At 38.6% G+C, this 26,865-nt stretch overlaps 1 long non-coding RNA gene across 1 annotated transcript; it reads right to left on the minus strand.

Annotated features, from left to right (window-relative positions):
- Window positions 1-8,778: 8,778 nt before the first annotated feature.
- Window positions 8,779-26,596, minus strand: LOC118170305. The gene is made up of 3 exons (XR_004752639.1): window positions 25,850-26,596; window positions 22,494-22,500; window positions 8,779-8,791 (listed from the first exon to the last, which is right to left on the minus strand). It is a non-coding gene; the product is annotated as an uncharacterized LOC118170305 (long non-coding RNA).
- Window positions 26,597-26,865: the final 269 nt, after the last annotated feature.

Here is a 26,865-nt window from a genome sequence, read left to right on the forward strand (position 1 = left end):
ATAAGGCATTCTGTATATTTTGTGGGTTTACTCATCTTGGAAGAATTGTTTTAAGCGTGTTAACATTTTCTTATAATTTGAAACCAGATTTTTACCTGCACTCCCTAAGGATCATTAAAAACAAAACAAAACAAAACACATTTTTGCTCTATTCTCATCTTGTTCATACCCAGTTCCACGAAAGACTTCAGCACACACAAGAGAGAAATTTACACTGGAACAGGTGGCTGCTGTTGGACTGCACCAAAGTCTTACATTTCCATGAGAGGCTTTTGACTCCTGCTGCCATCCTGAAGCCTTCAAGTCACCAAGAGAGAGAAAAAAGAGAAAGCCCACACATATTTGATACTCCCCCAAAACTGCAGCTTCTCTGAGCCTCAGGGTAGGCTGGATTAGAGGAAGTATGAAAAAGTTTGCTAGTCATCTTGAAAATTTATATTTATACTACATCTCCAGTCTGTCCTTGAAAGACATCTGAAGTAAATGGAAAATGTCTCTTTGGATAGACTAGATATAATATCACTATGCAACACCAGAAGCACTGTCTTTTGATAACATTGCACACGCTAGTGTTAGGGGCCAAGTTAATGGAGGCAAGTCAGCTCTTAGAATTATAGATATGTGATCATAGAGCCTCTAAGACAGAGAATCAAATTCCATTGTTAAGTGCTCACATGTCTTTTAAACCTGGTTCTGCCCCACATTTGCATTAACCGCAGAGACATATGGATGGGTTTCTTCTGCCACTTTCTTGGTGTGGCCCTTTAAAGTCAACAGAGGCAGCTTGAGTGTGGCCACTCTGCACCACAGGAAGGTTTTTTTCTGTTTGGACTCTGAGCTTCACCCTCCCTCCTTCCTTCTTACCCTTGTGGAGGAGACACTACGTTTATATTTCACCACCTTTCCTGTGTTTAGAGATCAGCAGCTGTTTGTCTTCTCAGCAGAAGTCAGGACAGACTTCAAGAACCCACGCACACAGGCTGCTGAGCACATTTTATGTGCAATAAGAAAGAAGTATCTGTTTGCTCTTTGTGTATGTGAAAAAAAAACAAACAAACAAAAAAAAAAACTGCAATGTTCATATTAAAGCTGAACTTTTGAACCATCACCGCTCATGTTAGGAATATCTTGTTCACCTACCCTTGTCCTGGAATGTTTTCCATAAAGCTTTATGATGGAACACGTAGTAAACAGAAACAATCTTTATTGTTCACAATCATCTAGTCTTGCTCACAGCCCACAGTTCATCCTTGCTCCAACCTGGATTTGGGGCTTTCTTTCCCTTTCCACTAGACAGATACATCTAGCTAGGCTTTGATGTGCTTGGACCTCTGCGACTAAGAGAGGCAAGGGAAATGCACCTGAATCAAAGTCATTTCTGTTTCTGTAAATAATAATAATAATAATAATTGTTTTTTAAAAACGACTCTTTCATAGTCAGGCTATTGATTCCTTTGCAAAAGAGGAAAAGTAGGATTTGAGCTAATTGGTTTAAGTACTTTTTTTTTTTTTTTTTTTTTTTTTTTTTTAAGCTAAAAAAACAGTGATTTAACTCTTTGCCTTGTAGGCCATGTATGGTTTGTACCACAAGATTACTAGGTGACCCTTCTAAAAGCTTGTTGGATTAAACTGAGCATGAGGTGGCTCACTGGACAACTGGATGCTTTCAGGACAGAAAGAAAGAGACCAAAAGGTCATTTCAACTGTTCTACATAAAAAGCACACTGATTTCAGCAGGATTTGGTTTCCGCGAAAGGAGCCATCTGGAGCCATAACCACACTTAAGGATCTCTGGAAATGCCTTGTGGGTATTCTTTGTGCTTCTGGAAACCCTATGCCATTGAAAGACTTCATGAACTTTTGTTCTTTAATGGAGAGCATAACTGTGGTTGATGGAGAGTTAGCAGACCCAAAGGGTGGTTAAAGCACAGTAGCTTCTGTAGCTGGTGGCACACAAGAGAGCATTGTCTTGCCTGTATGTCTGTCTGCTGCTGATTCCTGACACTGGACAGAGACCCATTTACAAGGAGCACTGGCCCCACGCCAGGGGCTGTCTCAAGGCTGGAGATCACATCTCTGGAACACCAGCAAGATGTGTTAACCATACTGCCGCAGGAGCAAGAAAGCCATTTTTCACAGAGCATCCTACACTTTCCTCTGGGACAAGAAGACACAAGGTCCTTAACAGGAATGATTTATGCTCTTCAAATAAAGAGCTATAGTAAAAACCTGGCTTTATGCTAAGATGGCACCCACTCCTGAATTTATCCAAGTCCAGTATTGTTTCCATTAGATAAACCTCTAGGTTTGGTATCATTTAACAAACAACTTTATAATGAAAATTCGCTTTGGGGTGGAATTTGGCATGTGCACTTTTGCGCCCAGGAGCCAACTTCCCTTTTCTCTATATGTATTTTAATCGGTTGGTTTTTCAAGCAACAGGAGTCCAAACAGGTCAGTGTTTATTTATACATCTGAGGTCTACTTTCCTGCATTTTATAAGTGGGATTGTTCCAAGGTTGCAGCTCTCTTTAGAGTGCCTACAAATTAGCAGCTCTCCTTAATGCCACCAGTTCATAAGGACTTAAGTAGTTATTGTTGTTGTTATTATTGTTGTTGTTATTATTGTTATTGTTGTTATTGTTATTATTATTATCATGAAACTCTAGCAAACCTGAATTTTATAGTGACATCTCCAAAATTAAAAAAGTCATTGCTACATATTTGAAAGAATAAGATGCTGTGGATGCTTTGATATTCTGTTCTGGGATGAAAAAAATATATATATATTTGAATTGAAAAGTCTCCTCTTCAAAATTACTTTTCATGTCATCAAGCAGGCCTGGCAATCATTAAGTATAAAATGAGAGAATTATGCAAGACAGCAAGCTTGGCAATACTTATAGAATACTTATAAAGAATACTTATACATTCTCTCTCTTACAATTCTGCCTATATTTATCATTACATACCATAGCATTTTTTAAAAACACTATTTTTCTCCATATTTGAAAGTCCATTCAGAAGCAGCCACATTACAGCAGAGCTACCTACCTTCCAGCATCCATACTTTGAACATATGGCATAGATCAGCCACAGTTAGGCAGTCTAGGCACAGTAAAACCAGTGTTTTGGAGAAGGATCATGCCAACTGATTACAAAAAAAGCACCTGCAAAGACTGGGATTCCCAAGAGGTTTCTGATTTACTGTGCACACGCATAGTGACAATGGTGGGAAGTCTGGTCGTCCCTGACTGTGCTTGCCATATACCACCAAGCCAGCACTCAGAGCAGTGCAGTCCTTGACTTGAATTCCATATTTGAATGATCTGTTTTGAAACAAACAAACAAACAAACAAACAGCAACAGCAACAAAACAGTCCGGGGAACTCTCAATAGATAACACAAAGACAGTACTGCTTAAGCTCTCATTAAGACATTCAGAAAACTTGGACAAATACAGAAAGTTATTGCTGGAAATGAATTACTGACTCATTTAATGGCATTTTCCCCTCTAAGTCAGTTTGAGCAACATGCAAGTTCAAGGAAGGAGGCAATGAGATCAGGGAGTGATAATGCACATCAGATTAAGTGTGTGGTTAAGGGAAAATGCAGCAACCAAAAGGAAAACCAAACACCATTCTGGGCTGCATGACAAAGGCAACAGTTCCTTTTCTTACACATGGATGAAGCTGCTTTTAGGATATTGTGTATGACTTGAGGCTTGTCTGTCATGGAGAGAATGAATGATCAGCCACTTATTTCTGTTAAACCTCAAGAACTGCTTCCCTCAAGCTTTCAGAAGATGAGAAGAACAAGTCCAAGTGTTTGAAATTTAAGACAGTTTGGTCAAATCTTACCTCTTTTCTTGTTCTTCCACTGCCATTTGCTTGAGTCTCAACAATGTTGTGTGCCTCCGCAATGTTACAGCTTGGTGTCCCTCCCACCTATCTTCAATAAGCCATTTTCTCTAGAGACCCCTCAGTTACTACCATGTTTTAGGCCAAATAAATAAATAAATAAATCCCCAACTTATATTTATAGTAATGCCCCATAAAGAGCACAGGAGCATGAGGCATCCAAGCCCCATCTGCATCAAAATACTACTATGGCTCACACAGGTATTTGACTGAATCAAATTACTTCCATTTCATTATTTCGGTTCAAAACATTTAGAGTTCTAGATGTAGGTCGGCTAAATTAGAAATGATAGATTTGATAAGATTTCCCCCCATTGAAAATTTTAAATACTATCAATACTAAAAGTTTTACTACCAGCTAAAATGATCAGTTTTGCAAAACTTGAGTATTGCCAGGTTTTTTAAGACTTGTCAGTCTTAAAATGGAAAACAAAAGATCATATGACCACACCAACAAGAAGGCCGAAGTTGCAATTATTAGGGCTGCTGACCTCTTCTTCACCCTTGCCTGCATAAGGGAAGATGAATGCCACTTACTGCATTAGCAGGAGAGGTTAGACTGTACTTGGCCTGAGAGTAGAGTCATCGGGAGAGTCTAGACTTTCATCTGTATTGAAAGTCAGGAGAAGAAAACAAACCTAATAAAGCTGAAGTAACATCACAGTTTGAATGATAAGACTGATGAACAATCAGTACAAAACAACTCTTTTTTTCCTCTGCTGCAAGTCTCATTTCTGTTTTACTGGCTATCCCAGGTCTTCTTTTTCCCAGTTCATTGCTTTTATTTCTTCTGCTGCTTTACACTGATTTTGGCTGTGCAAACCCCTATCAGTGATTTAGCAAAGGTTACCTTAAATAGAGGTAGAATACAAAACCTTATTGACCCTCCTCTGTGCACAGTCATGGAAGCAGTAAGTTTGATTTCAGCATGTTTAACTGCTTTGCTAGATTGCACCCTAAGAAAGGAAATGCAGGGGAATATGGGATTATTTTAACACTGATCTGTCACCCTTGGATCCACCATTCCGTATTATCTTCTCTGCTCAGCATCCATCTGGTGTTCCCTGGGCCAAATGCCAAGAGAAGTCATGTGGCTGTACAGCTCTCCTGGGCAGGCAGCAACACGTTTCCTCTTCCCCCATCTCAACTTCCCCTTATTTTTGTAATCTTGCATTAATTCATATAGAGTTAGAGTTTGCCTTGCTTAATTGCAAAGAATATGAGTGTACGGGCAGAGTAATTAACACTGGTGGCAGGTGAATGCAGCCGTAGTTTCAGAACATAATTCAGTCTTACAATAGAAAATGAAACAAACAAACAAAAAAAGCCCAGAACACCAAGCATCACCGATGTCATGATCCCATACTGAGAGTCCACGTAATAGTCCGTGGGATTTTACTGTCAAATGTCCTTCCCCAACCACCACTCATGAAGAAGTTGGAGTGTCATCTGACAGAACCAGCTCATAAATACCCCTGTTCTTTGTGGTACCTGTGCTTGGTAACTCTACCAAGGAATAGGTTCTCCAAGAGGAGGGAGGTTCTTCCTCTTGTTTTATTTCTCAGTGCTCGTGGAGCTTTTTGCTCTTTCTACCCAGCCAATAAACTGACCTTTTGACTTCTGCAGCTATTCAGCAGTAATTAAAGAGCAAAATCTCTCTTGGCGGGCAGTCACTTTGGATTTCCTATATCTGTTAACATTCCAGAATTTCAGAATAGTCTCTCACCAGAGTTTGTTTAGCATATGCTAAGCAAAAGCCTTCCTACATTGCAATTTTTGCATATCATTTGTCATCCGCAAGTAGAGTAAGAAGAAATCCAGCTTTCTAAAAACAGCAGCAAGTACTGTGCAGAGAGCAGTATTGCTAAAAAATACATGGCAATAAAGAAATGCAGAGTGGTCCGGTAGTTAATAACCCTTGGTTATTTGAGAAATCCAGTGAAGTCCATAAGAAGGTTCTCCTGGAAAGGGACGTGCCTCCTGCTTGCACCCCAGGATGTTTTGCATTTAAACTGATATCCCTGTGAGGGTTCTCAGGGAGAGCCTAACATACTCAGTTCCTGGGAAATAAAAAACAGGCTTTTTGCCTTTCCTAATTCCTGCTTGTTTTAGCCATAAGCAGGTTAAACTGCAGTGCTGAAAAGATGCTGTCAGGGTCCAGATAGAGCAGAGAAACTGCATCTCTGGAGTTAGGGACGGCATGACAAGAGCACAGAGTCCTTCAGGAACTCCCCCAAGGACAACACACGCCTCCACCACTCCATGGAGAGACAAATCTCTTTGTCACAGGCCAGAAGTTTGTCTCCATTCCCAATATGTAAAGTAAGGATAATACTATTTATCCCGGGGGGAAGTTCTGCGTGCTTAGGTAATGTGTATACATGGCTTCCAAAATATAATCCACTCCAAGGTCAGCCCTTCGTTCGTCTTATGGAGCTGGGTGTGCAAGTGTTCCTGCACATTTCACACATTTCTGGGTGACCCCAGATGGGTGTCTCTGCCCACCAGCCATCCCCTCACCAAGAGCTACCCTGTTACCAGCTAATAATCAGAAGGGGATGAGGCAATCAGATCGGTTACGCTGGCAGGATGACGTGTGTTTGATGAATAGCTGTGTACCAAGCAACATTATCCATCCCAGCCTATTAGAGCGTAGAGAAAAAGTGGTGAATTAGCTCCATGCTGAAATGAATGGTTGGTCCAGGTACCCAGATAAGGTGAGACACACATCCCGGTGATTAGCTGGGTCGGTACTAAAGAACATTAGGAATTCACTTCTGCCGCTCTGATTGGTAATTAAGTGACTCGTCTACTGGCCGACAGTCCTGTATGCTTCCCCAGGCAGTTGTTAGTTCTTCGAAAACCACTCCTGACAAAATGAGGTTTGCCCTTGGTACACAGATAATGAGACTCAGCTTGACAGGTGTGGCGCGATTAGAGCGCCGCTACACGCGGCTCTTTCTGCTATAGCCACTCCGCAGTAAACACACTCATTACAACCCGCTGGTCCCTGGAGGCAAAGCATGTTTGACATTATTAATTGGCTTTTCTGTATAAGGAGTCAAATAGATGAAAAGGTTTATCAAGCTGAAATAATTAATTTTGCCTGAATTCGCTGACAGTTCAGTTCTCCCGCAAAAGACCATTTTAAGGTTTTTTTTTTTTTTTTTTTTTTTTTGAATTTCAAAGTTCAAAAGACATAATAGTGGCAAAAGTGGAGCTTTTTAGTAAATTATAATTAAAGGGAATTTAATTAATTTAGACCTGAGAAAAGGGTGTGTGTGGGGGGGAAGTCCTATCTTTGTCTATACAGAAGTCTAGATGGTAGAACATATCATGGCTTAATAATGCATTAATTTTAATCTAATCAAAATATAATAAAAGATGTAATTATGTTTAAAAATTATCATGCTCCAATATTGGTATATTTAAACACTTAATACTTACGCTGCTTCCATTTAGCAAAAGTTGTAATTGTTGCACTCAAATTTAGCTTATTTAATGATAGGGCTTATATTCATGAGGTTAATTGAATAAATCATTGTAATAACTAATGGTGAAACTATGATTATCTATTGGGTTCTAATTTCACTTTCAAAAGGAGAAAAAAATACTTAGAAGTTATTTTTCTTGGTTTCTCTCCCCAAAAGGCAGTAGATAGTCTCCTCAAAAAACTTGAAGCTAACATTTGACTTTAAAAAAATAAAATAAAAATGAAACCATACTTTTTATACATTTTCCAAATGACAGTCTGTGGTTTATTTAGTCTTTTCAAAGCATGCCAATGGGACTTAGATTTTTTTTTTAAACTTCCACATTAAAAGATTCAGATAAATATTGTGTAGTTTTGTGTGTTTTTTGCTTACCAGCTCTTCTGCACTAGTGAAAATGTTCACCTTATAATTACAAAGCCATAAGACTTTAAATTTCAGAGAATTGCCTGCAATACGAAAGTAAAAAAGAAATAGAAAGTCTGGGAAGATCAAGTGGGTCAGTAGCTGTTTTTTTTTCTTTTTTTTTTTTTTTAATATATATATATCTGCTGATCCACTTATTTAGAGATTTTAAAAGGCCTTCTTCACACCCATCATTTAAAAATCTTTTTCACCTTTTCTAACAGACATGTATGCATGCCACTGGGCAAAGCAATTAAAAGTTCTCAACCCAACCAGTTATTTTTACCAAAGCCTCTGCACCCTACAACCATCAGATAATTTTACTTGATGCACTCTGTCGACTATTTCAAAACTTTCAAAATGTTTCAAAACAGTACCAAGGGAGTTTTCTACATTTAAAGCAGTGTCCCTACCATCAAACACTTCCGTGTTTGCTCTGCAGTGTTATAATTCAGCAACATCTGTGTATTTGTCCCAGCTAAACAGAGAAATTCAGGAAGCCTTGGTTATTCACCTGATAGAGGATGAGGATCCAGGAATAACACACAAGTGTCAACAAGTCAATATATTTTTCTTGCCGTTTGAGAATGTTTATAAATTTTATAGTCTGTCATGTCTATATAAATGTCTTTCTGAACAGACTGATGGGAATCTGAAAAACCCAAGTAAAAAAAAAAATCTGAAAAACCACCTGTAAAAGTGACAGGAAAGCCAGCAGTCAGCTTCCATGGAAGAGGATCCAGACCCCAGTTGAGGGGGATCAGATGAGCACTGGAGTGTGACTACTGGTCTGTATGGATCCACCTGGGCTGGAGAGACACACGGAAAGAGGGGAAAGCAGCAGGGCCTGCTTTAAAAGTCACATCCAGAATAACAAACCTGGAAGTCTTGCACAGTAACAAATTGCAATATTTACCAGCAACTTAGCATTTGGTTCAAGAAATGTCATCTTCCAAAAATGCAAACACTTGTGCACTCACAGTGGAGCAGTCAGCAAACGCATCAAAGGAATAAGAAAATAAGCCCATTTGTTAACAATGATTTTCTCCCTTTACCACAATTAATGATACTTATCATATTTTCTGCTTGCATGTACTATATTAAACTAACTAATTGGCTACATAATAAAGCACAGAGGACATTATGTTTAAGTAACTGGGGACCTAAGATCTGGGATAAATGATGGGTATGAGCTGGTCTATGGATGATTGACCAAGTTTCTTGAACATTTTAGTCAGCATTTTCAATATATATGTTTAAATCTTGTGCCTTGCAGAAATGGATTCGTGTGTTAATTCTAGAATAAAATTATTTTAGATTTGTTATGGCTTATTTCACATTAACAAATCTTACTTTAAAGACTCTGGCAAAAATACGCACATAACTAAAGCAAAGACCCCAACATCATATAGAGCGTTGTTCTCCTAATAGAATTAATAATTCTGCATCTTAGAATTCTTGTTTTGAGCAATTTTGTATGATAAGATCCTCCCACCTAGAAGGATTCTGTGTCAATGTGGTCAGCAGAAGAATATCCTAGGGGAAAGCACATCTGCCCAGCACCTCCCTTTCATTCATTAACCCACCAGGGGCTAACACTAATTAGATCAGGCTGCTCATTTTAAGCTGATAATTGATTTAAATAGGTTGCTCATTTAAAATAGAATAAAAACCTGCTAAACATTTGGTGCTTGGCTTTTTTTCATCTGCAACTTTCAATTGCTTGTGCAATGTAGCATAAAATGTAGAGGTCTCCCTTTGCTAAAAAGGCTATAAAATTAATTACAATGAGTATGAATTGTGCAGGGTGAGGGGGTGGGGGAAAATGAGTGCTGGAGTTAACTGGTGATGACTAACTAAGAGTCAAAAGCAAGAGAGCTTGTTTCCCTTAAGCAGAACTTTGTAAGTAGCTTGGAAATCCTAACCACTCGGTCTTAACAGGCCGAGTCCTGTAAGAGAAGGAACAGTTTAATGTGTCCAGTGGTGCTTCATGCATCTTCTGAACTGGCATTGCTGGGTGTGCAAATATTATTGCACGCTGCTGGAGGTTTCTGTTGTCTCTCTTCAATTAATTAATAGCTCAGACTCTGTCCAAGCATGTAAATACAAAACCTTCATTTTATTATTAAGGCAGTATCAAGCTTCAGTCAACATAAAATATAAATATATACATATATATATTCACTTGGTGAAGGTGAGGATCCATAACCTCAGTTGCACATGGTGAGAATTGACAACTTGTTTCTTCAAGTCCTAAATAAATCATTACCTTTTCAGCCAGCTATAAGTACGTTTGTTTGCACAAGGCTCAGACTTCAGCCCAGACTAATACCCAGCATTTGCTGTTTATTTAGCCTAGCTAAGTGTCTAAATCTGCAAGCTGACATGCGCGCACACACATGACAAAACAAGTAACAGCAGGTACAAGTGGGCTGAAATAGAAGCTCCTGACAAAGCTGCGGATATTTTAAACCAGGATTACCAATGGACAGAAATAAAAAATGACTGCAAGCTGCAGAGATTGTCAGCACTGTCATTTTGTTTTGAATCCTGCTTACTAATAAATTAAGTCAAGCCCCTCGCCTGTTTGGGGAAGTCACCTCCGCACCAGTGGCACTGCATTTCCTCCTGTATAAATTGCGTTCTTTGTCATTTTTCCAACAAATTCAAACCAGAGGTTCAGGCTTTGCAGTTCATGGGGGCTCAAGGACTCTGCCTTGAAAAACTATTCAAGAGCACTCACTAGTGGCTGAAAATTAAAATAGCACCTTAACAGGCCATTACTCAGCCTGTTTCGTTCATGCCTTTTTTAAACCATAGGGAAGACAGCAAGAAGACAATAAATGCCTGTTCAGTAATTCTGTATTCAGGCACCAGATCATTTTCTCAGTTAATGGTAAACATTATATACCAGTTTTTCAAAGCAACCAGTTGTGAAATACATTGAAAACAATGCTAGTTTCCCAATCACCATCAAGGAATATCAAAGATAATTTAATTGTGTACATTTTACATGAATGCCTGAATTACTCCATTCAGTTTTGTACAAAACACACGTTAATAAAGCAAGCTATTTTAAAGGAAGATGCTAATTTATTCCCTTGCATTTCAATTTGCCACAGAACACATGCTTCTCATGTTCTCCAGTTAGATGCCCTAATGTATAAGCATGCTGCACATGAAAATGCATGTGAGCAACCCGTTTAATTGACAGCTGCTGTAATAAAAGTCCGCAAATAGGATGAACTGTAATTACCACGCAGTGACATTGCACTGATTTAGTTGCATTAAAACTTCCCGGATGAGAACAGACGTGACAGAAAATAACCAGGTGCAACTTCAGCAGTGATTTTAGAGTTTCCCCATCACAGCTGTGTAAGGGGCAGTGATGCTGTGGGTGGTCACCCGTGGAAGTGTGTGAGCACCGATACCCTAGTGCTCTGGGGTTGAGAGGACCGGGACCAGGCAGCCAGCAAGGCACAGGGTCCCCGAGGAGAGGGCCCTGTAAGTGTTGTCTCTCTAAGGGAGACAGGCTCTGCTCCAAACTGCTAAGCTTTAGAGGAACAGATTGCCCGCTAGTATGGAAAGCTGCCTGTTTCCTAGATTAGTGATGAGGTAATTTAGAATTTACATATGTGTGGAGAGGGACTGTTTTGATCCCAAGGTAATATATCTGTGGTATAATAATTAGGTGATAGAGAAAAGGTGAAGCAAAGAGGCCAGATAAGAGGGAAGCGAAGTGTTGCTGCTGATGGTGCCAAGGAGGGACACAACAAAACACTGGGCCCTGTGCTGTGCTAAATGGCATCTTTGCTGGAACAAGAGCAAGATGCTAAGCCAGGGACAGGCAGTGCACAGCAAAGGACATTGCAACGGGCCGTGAAGCACAGCCGTGAAGCAGAGTGGGCCCTTCCAGTCCCAAATCCTCACTCCTGATGCTTCAGTACCTGGACACTAAGCTTTGCCACTGCCTTTTCACTTGCCTGAACACCTTCGAGCTCTGCTGGGAGCTGGGTTTTAGCAGGATGAGGCCACATGCACTTGACTGCCCTTAGCCCAGTGGCTTTAGCACACAACCAAGTGTGCTGCCTGGGATCTGGCCCCAGGGAGGCAGAGGGACTTGCCCGCAGTTATGTGGGGAGCTTACAGCAGAGCAGGGAACCGCTGCTGATCCCAGGAAAATGCTTTGATCCTCACAGTGTCCTCAACAGGCATGGGACAGGCTGCAAACAGAGAAAACACACTTCCACTCATCCTTCAGTGATGAGGCTGTAGATGACTGCAGAGAAGCGATCACCTGCACAGCGAAAACACAGCATAATTCCTGAATTCTAGTATCTGTTTCTAAAGGTATCTGTTTCTAATATTGCCTGTTCTTTCTCGGACTCTCTTTGGCACAGGACTTCTGGAGGTCAGGCAGAAAGCTTGAAATGACCGTAACCATTCTTTTACATTCTGATTAAAATTTGAATCATCTATCCCATTTTGAGTAGCAAAATCGGAGTAGGTTGAACGTGAGATGCCAGCTCCTCCCTATTCAGAGAATCCTCATGCACAGAATTTGCCAGTATTAAACAGCATCTGCCAATATATGCCCAGAGATTTCTGTAAAAGTGAAGGTCAGTGTACTTATGTTTAAGACAAAAAAAAAAAAAAAAGATGGCATCAAAGTTCAGTTGAGTGTTAGAATAGTCAATCATTCAATCTCTATCTCGTCTCCTTTATTTCCTTCTCATTACTCTTTCTGCCATTTTCTTGCCTGCCTTTTCTCTTTGGTACTTTTCAGTGTCTGTATTTTTCCTTAGAATTCTTTTCCTTATTGTATCTTTTATTTTTGCTGTAATTTCTCTCCTGTCTAAGCCTGCTTTCATCTTGAAATGTAATTTCTTACAGCTTTCAATTATCTTTAAAAAAAAAAAAAATTTCTGTGCAACTTCTGTTTCCATCTTCTCTGCACGTTGTTCTTAATTTCATTTCTAGCTGTTTTTATAGTTACTTAAAATAGCGTTATATATATACATTTCTTCTTTTCTTCTCTGTTGATAACTAGTTAACATTGTTATTTCCCTTGCCATCTTCTGAAGACCATTTCTAAACAACACTCCACTTGTCTTCAGCGGGGCTGTACTTTCTCTTCTTGTCTTCCTCCTGCAGTGGTAGGACAGAGGGGGACAGAGCCCCTTCTCTGGGGACCTGATGAACCTTTCTGTGCTCACATGTGGTCACCATCCAGACAACAGATTTCTAGGACACTCAAGTTTCTTTTATTTGGAAGTTCAGTGCATCATTTCTGCCTCTAGTTTAGGACATCCATCAGTAGTCCTAGCAAAAGGCTCCTGGCAAGACTGCTGCTGCAGTTACTGAGGTTCAGTAGGGAGTACCAGAAATGCTGTTTACAACCAAATCCTTAAGGTCATTCCAGGCACAAATTTTGGAGAAGGTGACCTTGCTTGCAGGCAGTACTCTCCTTGTGACAGAGGTTCAGTGTCCTCTTGAGAGGAGGTAAGAAGGCAGGATTAGTGCTGGGTAGAGCTGTACTAACAGCAGCTTCAGCAGACATCAAGGGCTATGAGGATTTTTAAGTACTGAGAAGCACTTAAAAGTCAAGTTTCTTAGCCTCAAGGGCACTTAAATTGAATACCTAAAAGGTTTTTCTTTTCTGTTTCCTCTTTCTCCAAAGAGGAAGAGATTATAAGCAGGTCAAGCTTTTGTTTGCTTGTTTGTTTTTTTAATTTTCATTCTGGGGAATTTAAATTACCTGTATTTTGGGGCCAGCTCAGCAGAAGCATACAACAGGAGCAGTGTGCTTGCAAGTGGATTGTGCAACTGTTTTCTTTTGTGGTGTGTTTTCTTTTGTATCACTGTAGTCAGTAACTGCTCTGGATCCCATTCTAGGACACAAGCCAAGAATGAGAAATAAGGCTGCAAGCGAGACAACAATTCACAACCGCGATATTGTTTGACTTGGAGTACTCACCAGGGTAAAACCTACAACAGGAATCCACGATGCTTTAAGTAGCAGATGCTGATTTTAATCTTTCTGGTACCGAGGAAGTCCACCTTGTAGAGCTGCAAGCGGCCCACAGAGCCACAAGGGACCTGGCTGAGTGAATTCTTCCCGGTTATGTCAGCAAGGAAACGACAGCAGAAGAAAGTGTTGGGAAGCACCCAAGGTGATCAGCAGAGAAAGTAGGATGCATATGAATATGTGCTTTGTTAGAGAAAAGGACTGTGCTATCAGGGAAAATAAGCAGCAGCAGATTAAAAAGATGAATGGTCAAAATGGGGAAAAAGTACCAGTGTTTAAGTCTGTTAGGAATTTTTAGCCAAGAACACAACAGTCTGAGCATACACACTACACACTGAATGAGAAGGGAAGAGATAAAGTTCTTTCACTACTATTTGGAAACAAAACAAAAAAGAAAATAGGCAAAGTAAAGGTTTTGATTCTGCTTAACGAGGAAGAAAAACAAAACAAAACAAAACAAACAAACAAAAAAAAAACATTAAAAACTGCCGAAAAACTCCATCAATATAGGATAAGACAGCAACAGATAATAAACATCACAGTGTTCTACAGGTCTTTGAGTATCCTGGATTTTAAAGGAAATTAGCATAATACAAAGTAAACTGACAAAGAAAACTCCTCTATAATTTTGTAATAATTTGTCAGATTTGTGATGAATGTTTAAAACAATTTAGGATACAAGTTACTCCACAGGATGATATAAACTCTCTTATTTGCAGAGCAGTTTTTTGAGCTGTTCAGAAAATATAGACAAAAAATAAATTTTGACTAAAAAGAAAACCTCTTTCAGAACTGTTTGTGATTTCCTAATCCAGCCCACAATCCCACTTCCCACCCGTCTTTGAGAGTGCTCTGGGTGGGATCCAAAGCCTGTGAAATCAATGGACAGGATCCCACTGGCATCCAGCAGGTAGGACACGAATGCCAAGTCAGTGTTGGGGTGTCTCTTGAAAGCCATATCTCTCGCTGCAGATCCCAAATATTATATTTAGGCCTGAAATAATCCTCTCTAAAACAAGCTACAAAGGTTTTGGATATCTTATGGTCAAACTTGCTAGTGCAAACAAAATGGCAAATAGTAAATTTATAAGGATAGCAACTGCAAAATGAAAAATTCATGAATATTCAATGAGAAATCTATGTACCACTATGTACAAGAAAAAAAAAAATGTAAATTCCATTGTTCAGAACAACCCAGAACTATTAGCTCAAGTAGTGTTTATACCCTGGCACTGCAACAGCTGCAGTTTTGCCATGGGAGGGAGGGCAAGGATTCTTACTCCCCACAAACATAGCTCTTTCCTTTTTTCCTCCTGAAATCTGACACAAAGCAAATGGCGAACAAGTCCTGGAGGAAAATGCTACAATTGCAAACCTACTGCCACTGCACACAAGACTTAAAAAGGAGAATGCCATCTATCTGCTCATGTAACCCGCACAGATAATGCAAGCAACTCTCTGGCACCTACACAGAAAGATATAGGTATTCTTCTGTTCCTTTATTGGACAGATAAAAAAAAAAAAAAAAAAAAAAAAAAAAAAAAAAAGATAAAATAAAAAAAGCACTCTATGTAAAAATGCAGCCCACAGAACAAGAAGCGTCTCAGGTCCTATCACTCGTGTTACCTAAAAGGGCAGACTAGACTACCATAACACCATTTTCTAGCCTTTCAGTCTCTGAAAATAGAAGAAAACTCCCCCCCAAAAAAGTCTGTAACAATCACAAATTAATTGTATTTGTTTACCAATAATTTCAATCAAAACAGGTTGGATCTTTGATAAAGTGATAATTTTAAAGGGAAAATTGCTACCATTTTTGAAAGGAACACCAAATTCCTGTAGATATATACACTTCTGTTAAAGTGGGTCAAGCAGCTGGGTTTTCACCTAAGTCCTTAATTTTTAGTAATATTTTTAAACTACTTCATATCTCATGTCATGAGTTGTGGAATCACAATATGAAGATGGAAGCAGTCAGCCTGCACACCTGCAGATTCACCTTGAGCTACAACTTTCTTGGACTGTGCCAGAAATAAGCCTGTGTGATCTCTGTATAGCAGGCATGCTATACCTAGCCTGTGAAAAAGAGACTTCAAAAAGACATTAACTTTATACTTTGTGATTCCTTGGCTGAACACCATCCCACACTTACAAAGCACAGAGAAATACCAAAGTGGTAACAAAATTCTGTCATTATAAAATGGCAAGTAAAAATTCTAATACTGTTTTCCTTCATGGTGACTTCTATACTAGATCCAAATTAGAGTACAGATTGTCCTCCTGGGAGGGAAAAAAAGCTTTTCATTTATTCTTCTTTGTGTCATTCAGTGTTTCTCTGTGTCATATCAAGCTACACAGACAGTCACTCATGGTACAAGAAATCATCTGATAGTCCGGGATCAGGGCTAGGGAGAACTTTCAAATGGAGAAAATGCAAATCAGCATCATCTCCCATAACCAGATTTTTAACTAGCACCTTGTATACTCTAAAACAAGGAGCTCCATATGCTTTGGATAAAGCAAAGATTAAAGACTTTTAGTCTCCTGGTTTGTGATGAGCTCCAATGGTAATTATTCTCCCTGGATGAGTTTTTTTAAAGTCTGTCTCATTTGGGTTCTTCACTGCGCTACAGTCCCCCTTCATCAGTTCTTCTTACCAGTGCAGTTGTCCTATCATACTACATGTTTTCACAGACCTTCATAGACAATGTGGCCACTCAGACGCATTTTTAATGGGTCAGATTCAAAATGAGTTGGTGGTTAAATGGTGTATATAAAGACATGCAAGCAAATATACACATGAATATGAGTAAACAGTTGTTTTTTAAAAAATATATATATATATATATGTGATGGTATCAGCTTAAAGTGCTGTCTAGCAGTGTGAGATTTCCTTCCATCAGTCATAGTGAACACATGTACTCTTATTTCATTCATAGTTCCAAGAAATAATAATTTTTGCAGTAGGAAAGTTAATCTGTCAGGATTATAGTATTCAAAACGAGCTGCAAAAAGAAGGAAAGAACCATTAACGATAAATACATGTAAACTAATTGCTGGTTTTATTTTATCAAGCCACAAAAATGTAAAATACTCAGCTCCAGGGATTCTAAATGGATTGAATAATATTTTTTTAAAAAAAGAAATCTTTCATTTGTTTTATTCCAGGATAATGAGTAAGTGCCCCCAGGACACTCTTGAAAGAAGATAATGCATCTCAAGAGCTGATTTCCTTTTTCTGGCAACATATTCAAACTGTAAAAGTATTTGGATTAAGCAACTAGACTGACTGGCTGTCAATACTGCAAAGCAAGTTTACAAAGCTACCTCAGTTGCACTGCTCAGCAGCAGCTATCTTTCAGTATTCAAAACTGTCAGGTATATTTTCTTCTCTCGTGAAAACACAATTTTCTCTTCAAACTTAAGGTGCAACACAGAGAACAACTCAGGGAGAGAGCTGCTCAGGAATCCAGAGATATTTAGCTCAGGTGTTACTTAGATGTCTAAATAAATACAGAAAAGACAAATACAGAGACTCAAAAGCTTTAGAGCTCCAGATCTAGAATTTACACACAATTGTATGGAGCCCAATCTTACAAGCCCACTTTACTCTTCAGAGTTTTTCTTAAACCCCCTCTGAGCACACAACACCCAGATGCCCATGACTGGTGTCTTTCCAACTGATAACTTTTCTATGCAATGAAGAGAACAAAAATGCAAAGCCAAACTGAGGCAGCAATACGAGCAAGTGGATTAGAAAAGGAATTGGTGATTGACAGATATGAGTTTACACAGAGCTCTGCCTTGCTGAATGATGGCAAATCGAGCTCCTGCTGCTTTTTGATCCCTAGCTGAGTGGGACGGTGAGCCTAGAGAACCCCAGGCAGGAATTTCTGTCCTGCTGTGAAATCAGACACAACTGCAGCTCCCACAAACTAGAAGAGTCAGCAAGGAGCACTACACGATAACCAGGCAGACAGAGGCTGCAGTCTCACCTTTACCTCCAGACTGAGTGTGGGGTATTTCCCACCAAACTCTGAATCCCAAAGAGGCACACCTGGTAGTGGGGTGGGCCATAACAGGTGGAAACGTGGGCCACAACTTCCAGTTTTCTGGAAGGAGAGAGAGAACTCACAAAGGTACACTTGAGACTGCTGCACCTACAGGTACTTCAGTAGAGCAGGGTTACAGAGCTGTGTTTTATATGGCCCCAGTAATGCCACGCACCCTTCTAATTCTCTTTGCAGTCCCATTGGAAAAACAGAAAAAATGTTGGGGAATGCATCTACCTATGCGTTTAACAATGAGTGGTCATTATTTCTCCCAAAGAGTTATAGCAAACCTTTGACTTGTTCCAGTGATTTGTAATACCTCAGAAAGTCAAGGAAAATCTATTTTTAGCAGACATTAGAGTGCTTCCATATTTTTAATTACTATTTCCCCTATGTTCCTAAAAAGTCAGAAATACATATATCTAGTCTGTTACTACTTCTGGAATCCTACGTCCCTTTAATATTTAGACCTCATTCTAAAGTGAGAAAATGTTTCATGGTGGCCATTTCAAAACAGAAAAGCAAACCTGCTCTCTAAGATTCAGCACGTTTGCATCCGTATAAAAATAAAACTGTCAATGAAACTGTCAAAAAAAAAAAAAAAAAAAAAATGGGACAAAAAATCTTTGCTGCCTTTATAGACATTTGTTATATAATGTAATTCACAACCCAATTATGGTTATATAGTATATTGTGCATATATTATGTCTTTATATATATATGCCCCTGCAAAAACTCCTTTTCTGGCATGCCTCAGTTTCGTTGAATTTGTTGATCTTTACAGCTTCCTTTTAAAATTACCAACCTTCAGGGGAGAAAAACATACAGGTACCTTAAGAAATGTTGATTTATGAACTAGAGTGGTCTTTTTTTTCTTGTAAACCTGGGTGGAATATTGATCAGTTATAAGACTGCTATAGATCTCACAAGTTTACAAGATATATTATTATATTTCGAGATTATCTGATACTGCAAGAGAATTTCTTCCCTTCCTTGTTTCTTTACCATGGTCATACATTTTCCTGTCTCCAACTTTTTTCTACTCTTTTTAGAGTTAGGGAAGCTATCAGAAAATAAAAACAAAAAGGAAGAAATCATCCTAAGCAAAGTAGCTTTGGGCCACCCTAGGTTTTCCCAGTCCATCATAATGTGGGTTTTATTTCATACCCCACTGAGGTGGAATTTGCAGAATGTTTCTTGAATTACCATGAGGCACTCTTATAAGACAATTACTGTCTTTTTTCCCCACTTTTGCTTCACTCTGCTTTTGACAGCTGTTGGCGTTTATTATATAGATGATCGACCCAGCATTAATTTTCAGTGAAGAGCTCTTCTGAAGGATACAGATCAGTTAAACTGTAAAGTAAAATGTATGGACTAGGATTGTTCAAAAATAGGACATCCATCTTGTAGAGAATAAAAATATTCCAAAATCTTCTGGAATCCAATTTGGTGCAAAAAGATGAAATACAGAAATTTTACCAAAAAGAAGTTTTAAAAGATAATATTTTTTTTGAAAATGTTAGAATAAGCAAGAAAATGCTGACCTTTTTATTAGAACAAAAGTATTTCAAAATCCTAACAGTTTTGATCATTTGAAATCCAGGTCTGTGTCTCCAGCTTCTGGGGAATAATACCAGGGAGACAGGAACCTCTCATAATATTCCCCAAATATTACCTGTCTTGAGAATCTCCCAAATAATCAAGTTTATCAGTAAGACACCATTACCAAACAGTAGTACATATACCAAGATAAATTGTATTGTGGGTTACCTATATCTTAATTACTTGTTCAAATAAAGTGTGCAGATCTAGATCATATGAAAACTTTGGTGAATATAACATTATATGTTATTTTAAAAGGCATTCTTGGAGCTTTAGAACCATTAATTATTTCAGATTTGTTAAAGTATTTGGGTGCTCAGAGCGCAGACCTTTCTCTGTCTCAAAGTAGCTGAAGTGTCTGACCTTATATTAGAAAAGGAGTTCTGAGCAACTGGTCTGCAATTCAGTAAAAACCAGTGGTGCCAAAGTCAGTCACAGTCTGGCTTTCAGCTCCTAACTCTTCAGCTGAGGCTGGATAAGAATTACAAGCTGTATTTTGGCAAAAGCAACAAACAATCATCACATATATGATATAGATCTGAAGCTTTGGCAGTGCTGTTGTGACCATCAGCCAGCTATCTATCCAAATTATGTGTGTCTTTTTGATTCTTTTCAATGCGCGCTCCACGCCTTTTCTGAGATGCTGTCTCTCTTTTTATGTGGTATGAACAGCACGTTCTAGGAGTAAGTGTTTTCCTCCCACCCTTAAATCAGGAGCTAACTGTAAGGGTAAAGTTTCTTGTACTCTTTCTGTGTGGAAGGAGACTTCTGGATCTGGGCCAGAATGCAAATGCACTGCTTCCAAAGTGTTTCCCTATGAAGGGTCATACACTAATTATTTTGCAGATGTTGAATTTTGTTTTATTGCACTGGAATCTCCATTCATTTCAACAAGATCTCTAGAAATTAAAGAATTTCTTCATTATTAACACACATTACAGTCTACAAAGCAGAACTGTGGACTGAGAGAGAAGGTTAGGGCAAAACCATCAACTAATCCTCACATTAATCAAACCCAAAGATGTTCACTGACATGCATCTGAATCCTATCTTCAGATGGGCATGGAATAGTTATTCAGCATACATAAGTCTTACCAGTCTTATGGGGACTGGTTTTGTTTTGCAATGATTTAATTCAGGTCTCAAATTCATACCTCTCCTGCAGAAGTTACTGAACACTTACAGTTGGAAGAATATGTACTGGAAGAAATCTTCCAAATTGAGGTGTTATATTCCCAAGTAAAATCTAATACAGTCACTTACAGCATGAGACCAGATCTGCCAGATGGACCACCGATCCAACACAGCTGGTTCTAACATTCTTGTCACCACCTTGCTATCAATATAATCCTAATTACACACACTAAAAAGAAAAATATCTTCAAAGAATTCCTTAATCAAGAACCTTACTGATACAGCCTCCCGCTGGAAACATTCTTTTCCTTGCCATGAGCAACTTTAACTGCATAACACCATGATTTGTTAGGTGGAAGAAGCTGTATGACAAAACACTTCAGGGATGCAATGCTTTTTGCCAAGCAGCTGAAACTGTTTTTTTGATAAATGCTCATGTCTCATAGTATTAACACTGTCACACAGGTAAAGTTTGATCTGCTGACAAAATCTCTTGTGGCTGTCTCTTAATCTATTCAGTAATCAATATTAACACTGTCAAATGTCTCAAAACATTCCTTTTAGCTTGTTTCAGTATGTGCTATATACACTTACACATATTTCACTCCATACATTCATTTTGTATGTGTATATGTATTTCATTCCAAGTAATAGTATACATTTTCTCTCGTAATTGCAACAAGCCAGAACGTAACAGAAAGATGAACGCTCAGATACCCTGGCAAAGAGCACATTATTAAAGATTTGGAAAACATGAGATGGAGCTGCTTACATAAAGTTGCAGTTAGCACTGACCTTCAGGGTCCATCAGGATCTCAGTGTAGTTCAACAATTTTGCTTGCTGTGTTAGGAAACTGGCTTTGTAACCTCAGCTCTGCCTGATATCACCAAGAATGGACAGCTTGGTCCATCCCTCTCACGACTAAGCACATCACATCTCAGATGTTTATGCGGCCAAGTAATAAAAGTTGCAATACTGTGATAAACGATGGATGGTTTGCCTATTCTGTCTGTCTCATAACGTTAAAATAAACTGCGATGATGCATAAGCCCAAATACTAGCCTGTGCCCTCACACCTAATCACTCCACTCCAAATTGCTAGTGAAGATGACCTTTCGAGATTAATCACACCAGACACCTTGACTCCTTCACGGTGCAGCAGATTTCAGTTTTCTCTTAAACACATTTCCTTAAGGTCATCAGAACTACAAAGTTTAAAGAAAATTAGCATGTGTCTTGGCTTAGCTGAGACCTGAAAGGATGGAACTGTTATTTCTTGGAGACCAAATGAGTGTAACTTTGTGAAGTTCAAGTTTTCACAAGCAGACACTGCATTTTAATAATTTATCCTCTCAGAGGAGCAGTACCTTGAAGTAGAGCCTGAAAGGTTCTACCCTGTAGAGAATGCAGCTACAACAAAAGAAAACTGAAAGCCATTTGGCTGCTTGTGACCAACTCAGAGTTGAAATTGGCCAAATTCCACACACGAGTACAGAGACACATACACACAGCGTCTGCAACCAGCTCACAGTGCCAAAATGTAACCATATTTATAATCCTTTCAAAACACTTGGGTCCATTTTTGTGGGAACAACAAACATAAAAATAATGAAAAAAACAATATTTCTTTTAGAAAATGAAGTGTCTTCTCTCCCACGCACCCAGTAAAAGAAGTCACGTTGCATTTCCTGCTATCGAGTTGAACAATACCAACCATTAACATTTACAGTTTCTTGTAAAGATTTCTTTTGAATTAATATAAAAAAAAAGAATCCTAGAACCCTTAAAGTTTTGATATACATCATCTTTTCTGACTAAACCCAAGAAAATTACTCATACCTGACTGTGTGAGCAAACACTCCTCCTAACTTAAATTATACCTGTTCTTGCAAAGCTATTGTTTCAACAACAGGGAAGTGGTTACTCATTAATATGCATGCAAATTGCATTTAGTAGTGGCACAGAATGAGCTTTGTACCCATGCCATGTGGGTATTAAATACAAAATGACAACAAAGAATCTCTCTCAACTCTCAAAACTATTGTTAAGAACGAATTCATTTTTGTTGATACTAACATCTTTAAGAAACAACATTTTCATATGTGTTTGTACATATTTAATATATAAGTCTTTTACATTTGCACATAACTGGGTTTGAGGGCAGACCATTAACTGCTGACAACAGTCAACAATATTTAAATTTTACATGACGTTAGTCTTTCCTTTGCTGTTATGCTCTGCAGAAGTTTAAAATGTTGTTTGAAACTCTGCTTGATGAGACTGCCATCACGCTGCAATTCTGAGGGACCAGCTTCTTCCACTGCTCTAAGTCAGCCTGCAATAACCAATTTCATTCTCAGAGGATAAGATCCACACGATCCAATAATATTTCTAACAGTGTCAGAATCTCAGACTGAAAGTTATTTTCATATCTGAAGCATCAAATGTTTACTGAAGGGAAAGTATCACTTTAGAAAATGAAAGAGGAGAATTTTTCCACTGAAAAGTAGGGCAAAAGAGGAGAAGGAATGGAGAAGGGGGAGAAGGGTTATTCCATGAAAATGGGCAAGTGTGGACTGCATGATGCCACTTACAATTCTGAAACATGAAGCAGAGCTGCAGTAAAACGACATTAGCAGCTTTCATATGATAATTCATATAGAAAAGAAGGTTGTTTCTGGGTGGAGCGCTAGCCAAGACCAAGTTCACTGAACCTAGCATGCCATTCAATCAATCACAGGAAAAACAATGAGAGCACAAGCTAGGGGGGGACTTTTATTTTGACTGTGGCAGATGTGAAGGTAGGGGGTGAATGTAGGGAGGGGAAAGTATGCAAAAGTGAGGATTGGAGAGAGATAAATACTTGTAATGTTTCTGAATGCACATATATTATTTATAACAATAAAATAATTATTCCTGCATTGACATACAGGCTGGCAAACCAAACAAATGCAGATTTATATGGTGTATATATAACACATCAAATAATGAAAAAAAAGTTAGTGGCATTCTGCCAAGTCTCCCCACCCCCCTTCCCAGTCATTGACTTTCAAAGAGGAAAAGATTTCAAACAACAAATTCTATGCTGACTTCCAGGAGATGCAATGAGAAGCAGTTTACACCTAGTCATATCTTCTAAGTTGTCCTAAATCAATTCAAGTTTCACGTAGTTACTTGCAAGAACTTTGTAGCTTGCTGGGACAGACATACAAGTTGAGATTTTCTTGCCTATGTCTTTTATCTAGAATTTTTCATTCCCTTTATTTGCAGCCTTTTGGCATCATTTATTCTTATTTTAAAATAAAAGCTACAAAGGCTGTTCTATTTTCATGGAAATTACTCAGCAGTAAGAATTTCAATTCATTTCCAGAAGAATAATCTTTGTGCTCGTCAATTCACCCAAGATCATTTGCTGGCTTTCACAAAGCAATTTACTAATTAATGACAAATTAAATAATGTTCTATATGAGTTAGACTTCAGAGGTGGTACATAAAATTTGGGATTCCTGGAATATCTTCAGACTGGCTACAGTTCATTTGCATGAAAATATAACTATTAAAAACTGCATGGAGCTTTCTGTGCTGCCCAGCTCAAAATAAATCCTACTGATGCATAGGTCAATTTCCTTTAATCATATACATACATTCACATTTGATTCAACACTCTTGATGTACCTTAAAAATGTTTGTATTTCAAAACCACAGAGCTATCATATCAACACTTTGCTGCACTCTTTGGGAAAAATCATTCAGGCTGCTCTGAGAAATGTAAGCTATGCTATCAAAATGCATTGCTTTACAGCACGGCTTCATTTTGAAGGAGTGTGGGAATCATTCACAGTGCTGCACTCCTCAGGGTTTCTCACCAGGGGCATCATTTCAGAGTTAGGTATTTTCAAGTACTCACAATTGGAATAAATTTTCCCTCACTGAAAAAAAAAAAAAAAAGCACATGGCTTGCATTTAACTGCAATGAGACCTCACTGTGATATAGTGTTTACAGAAGTGCCCTTAAATACCCATCCTGAGCTGTCCACAAGACCTGCAAGGTCATTTCAGGATGCCTCAGCCTTTTCTCCAGCAGCATCAACCTCTCTTGGGCCCAGCTACACCAGCAAGGTCCCATGTTTCCATAGGGTAAGCGCCCAAAGTTGTTTAAGGAGCTGCAAAGCTTCCACACCATACAATCAACCCTGTGCCAAAAATTCAGACATCACCTAGCAGACACTGGACATGTGCCTGATATACGTGTAGTAGTTTGACTTTGTAACCTGATGCACACTGCATTCCCAGAGTGAGAACACTGGAATATCAAAAGTTAAGGAATGATTATATTTTAATAACCAATGCTAGAAGGGACTGCGAGACTGTGGGGTAGCAGAGAAGAGCAGTGCGTGGAAGGAAGGAGCATGGGTGAAGTCCCTGCAGATGTACCATGGATTGGCTACTCTGCCTAAAGCAGTTTTGGTTGCATCTCAGCTGCTTTGTACCACTACAGTTTTTTTTCTATACAGCAAACATAAGGTTTTAAACAATCCACAAGAACCCACATTTTCTCTAGTGGCAGATGGTGCAAGATGCTGGGATAATCTGCCCAGACCTGAGAAAGCATACAATAAGAAATGAAAGATTCAGTTTTTAAAGAAATTGAATGTTTGATCACAAGTTGGCATTCTGCAAAGCTGTGTGCTGTTACTCTGACAAGTTCTTAAAAATAGAGTTAGCTAATAAGAGAACTTTATTGATTGTCATGCCACATCAGGTCAGAAATTCATTTAGTATTTTATTGCATTTTTAGCACCAGATGTTTCAGAGGAAGGTGTGAAACTCCCATAACAGAGAATTATGCAATAACTTGCTTATGAGAGAATCTTCTTCCTATGCCCAATGCTTAATGGTTATAGCATTATTGCTCTTCTTCCTACATACTGTCATCCTATTTAAAGTTGCTGCAGCTGTTTTTGCTCACATAACAAGCAATTCTAACAGTATTTGCCACATTATTGAAATGTTATCCATGGACAATGAGTTCCACAAGTTAACATGCGAGCAGTATTTCAGTGGTTTTCTGCCTCTTCTTAAAAACTTCCTTTGATAACAACTGTGACCAAAAAAGTACCTATCCTGTACAAATCCATACTATTTTCATAGTATGTAAAAAAGAACAGGCATACATAAGCCCATGAACGAGAATCTAGGATAAAAAAAAAAACTTGAATATCTACTAAAAAAAAAAATGCTTTCATATACTTTCCTGACAGAAGCTCCCTTTCAAGAAAGCTAATGAAACCAAACCCAAAGCAGATGGGAATACAATCAAGACAAATTTGTTTTCCAATTCCATTCAGTTGTTGTGGATTTTTTTTTTCTTCACTCTTCTACTTTCAGATTCCTCATCTGTTTTATGGGTTGCTACTACTCACTCTCCCCATAGTGAAAGATCAATACATTCATATTTTTTAAAGTATTTTCAGATCTCCGAGTGAAAGGGACAACTACATCAAATTCATTTTGTGTTTATAAAAAAAAGAAAATTTACTTTAAAGTTAATTCAGTGAAGGCTTCAAAATTCAGATCAATACAGATCTGAGAATTGAATATAGTGAATCTGAATGCAGCATTATGTATGTGTTATTCGGTCTGGCTCTGACCCAATAAAGCACTTAACCACGTGCCTGGTTTTACACACCATAAGTAGCCCCATTGATCTCTGAGGCACTGCTCACGGCTAAGTGCTCCACTGGATTGGGGCCTTTTTGCTGTGGGGCAGAAAGGGAAGTGCCCCAACCATTAAGATACCCAGGAATCCAATTACGTTTTCTTCCTAATAGATCTACCTATAGCTCTGTTTATCACCCCAACCATATTTTCATTAGTCCACAAGCAATGCTGTTTATCTTACTAGCTTCCAGAAGGGCAGGTGTTATGCAAGCAGTCATTTTAGCAGATTTAACATCCTTAAAATTAACCACTGACTTTTCAAATTTCAGAAATAAAAGCTAAAATACCTCTCCCTAAAGTAAATGAAAGTCAATGGTATTCAGCTCGCATTGAAAAAATTTTTCAAGTCTAGGTAGGCACAATGAAAGACTTTGCACTACAAAGCTTCTCAGTCAGTGCTTCTGAAATAACACCTTTGGCTCTTTCTTCCTACAGGTTAAGAACAAGCAAGCTCTCATGTTTCATCAAGGATTTGAGAAAGGTATTTCTTTCCCTTTTGGAAAATGAG

Source organism: Oxyura jamaicensis, chromosome 7 (assembly GCF_011077185.1).
Source record: "Oxyura jamaicensis isolate SHBP4307 breed ruddy duck chromosome 7, BPBGC_Ojam_1.0, whole genome shotgun sequence".
NCBI lineage: Eukaryota > Metazoa > Chordata > Aves > Anseriformes > Anatidae > Oxyura > Oxyura jamaicensis.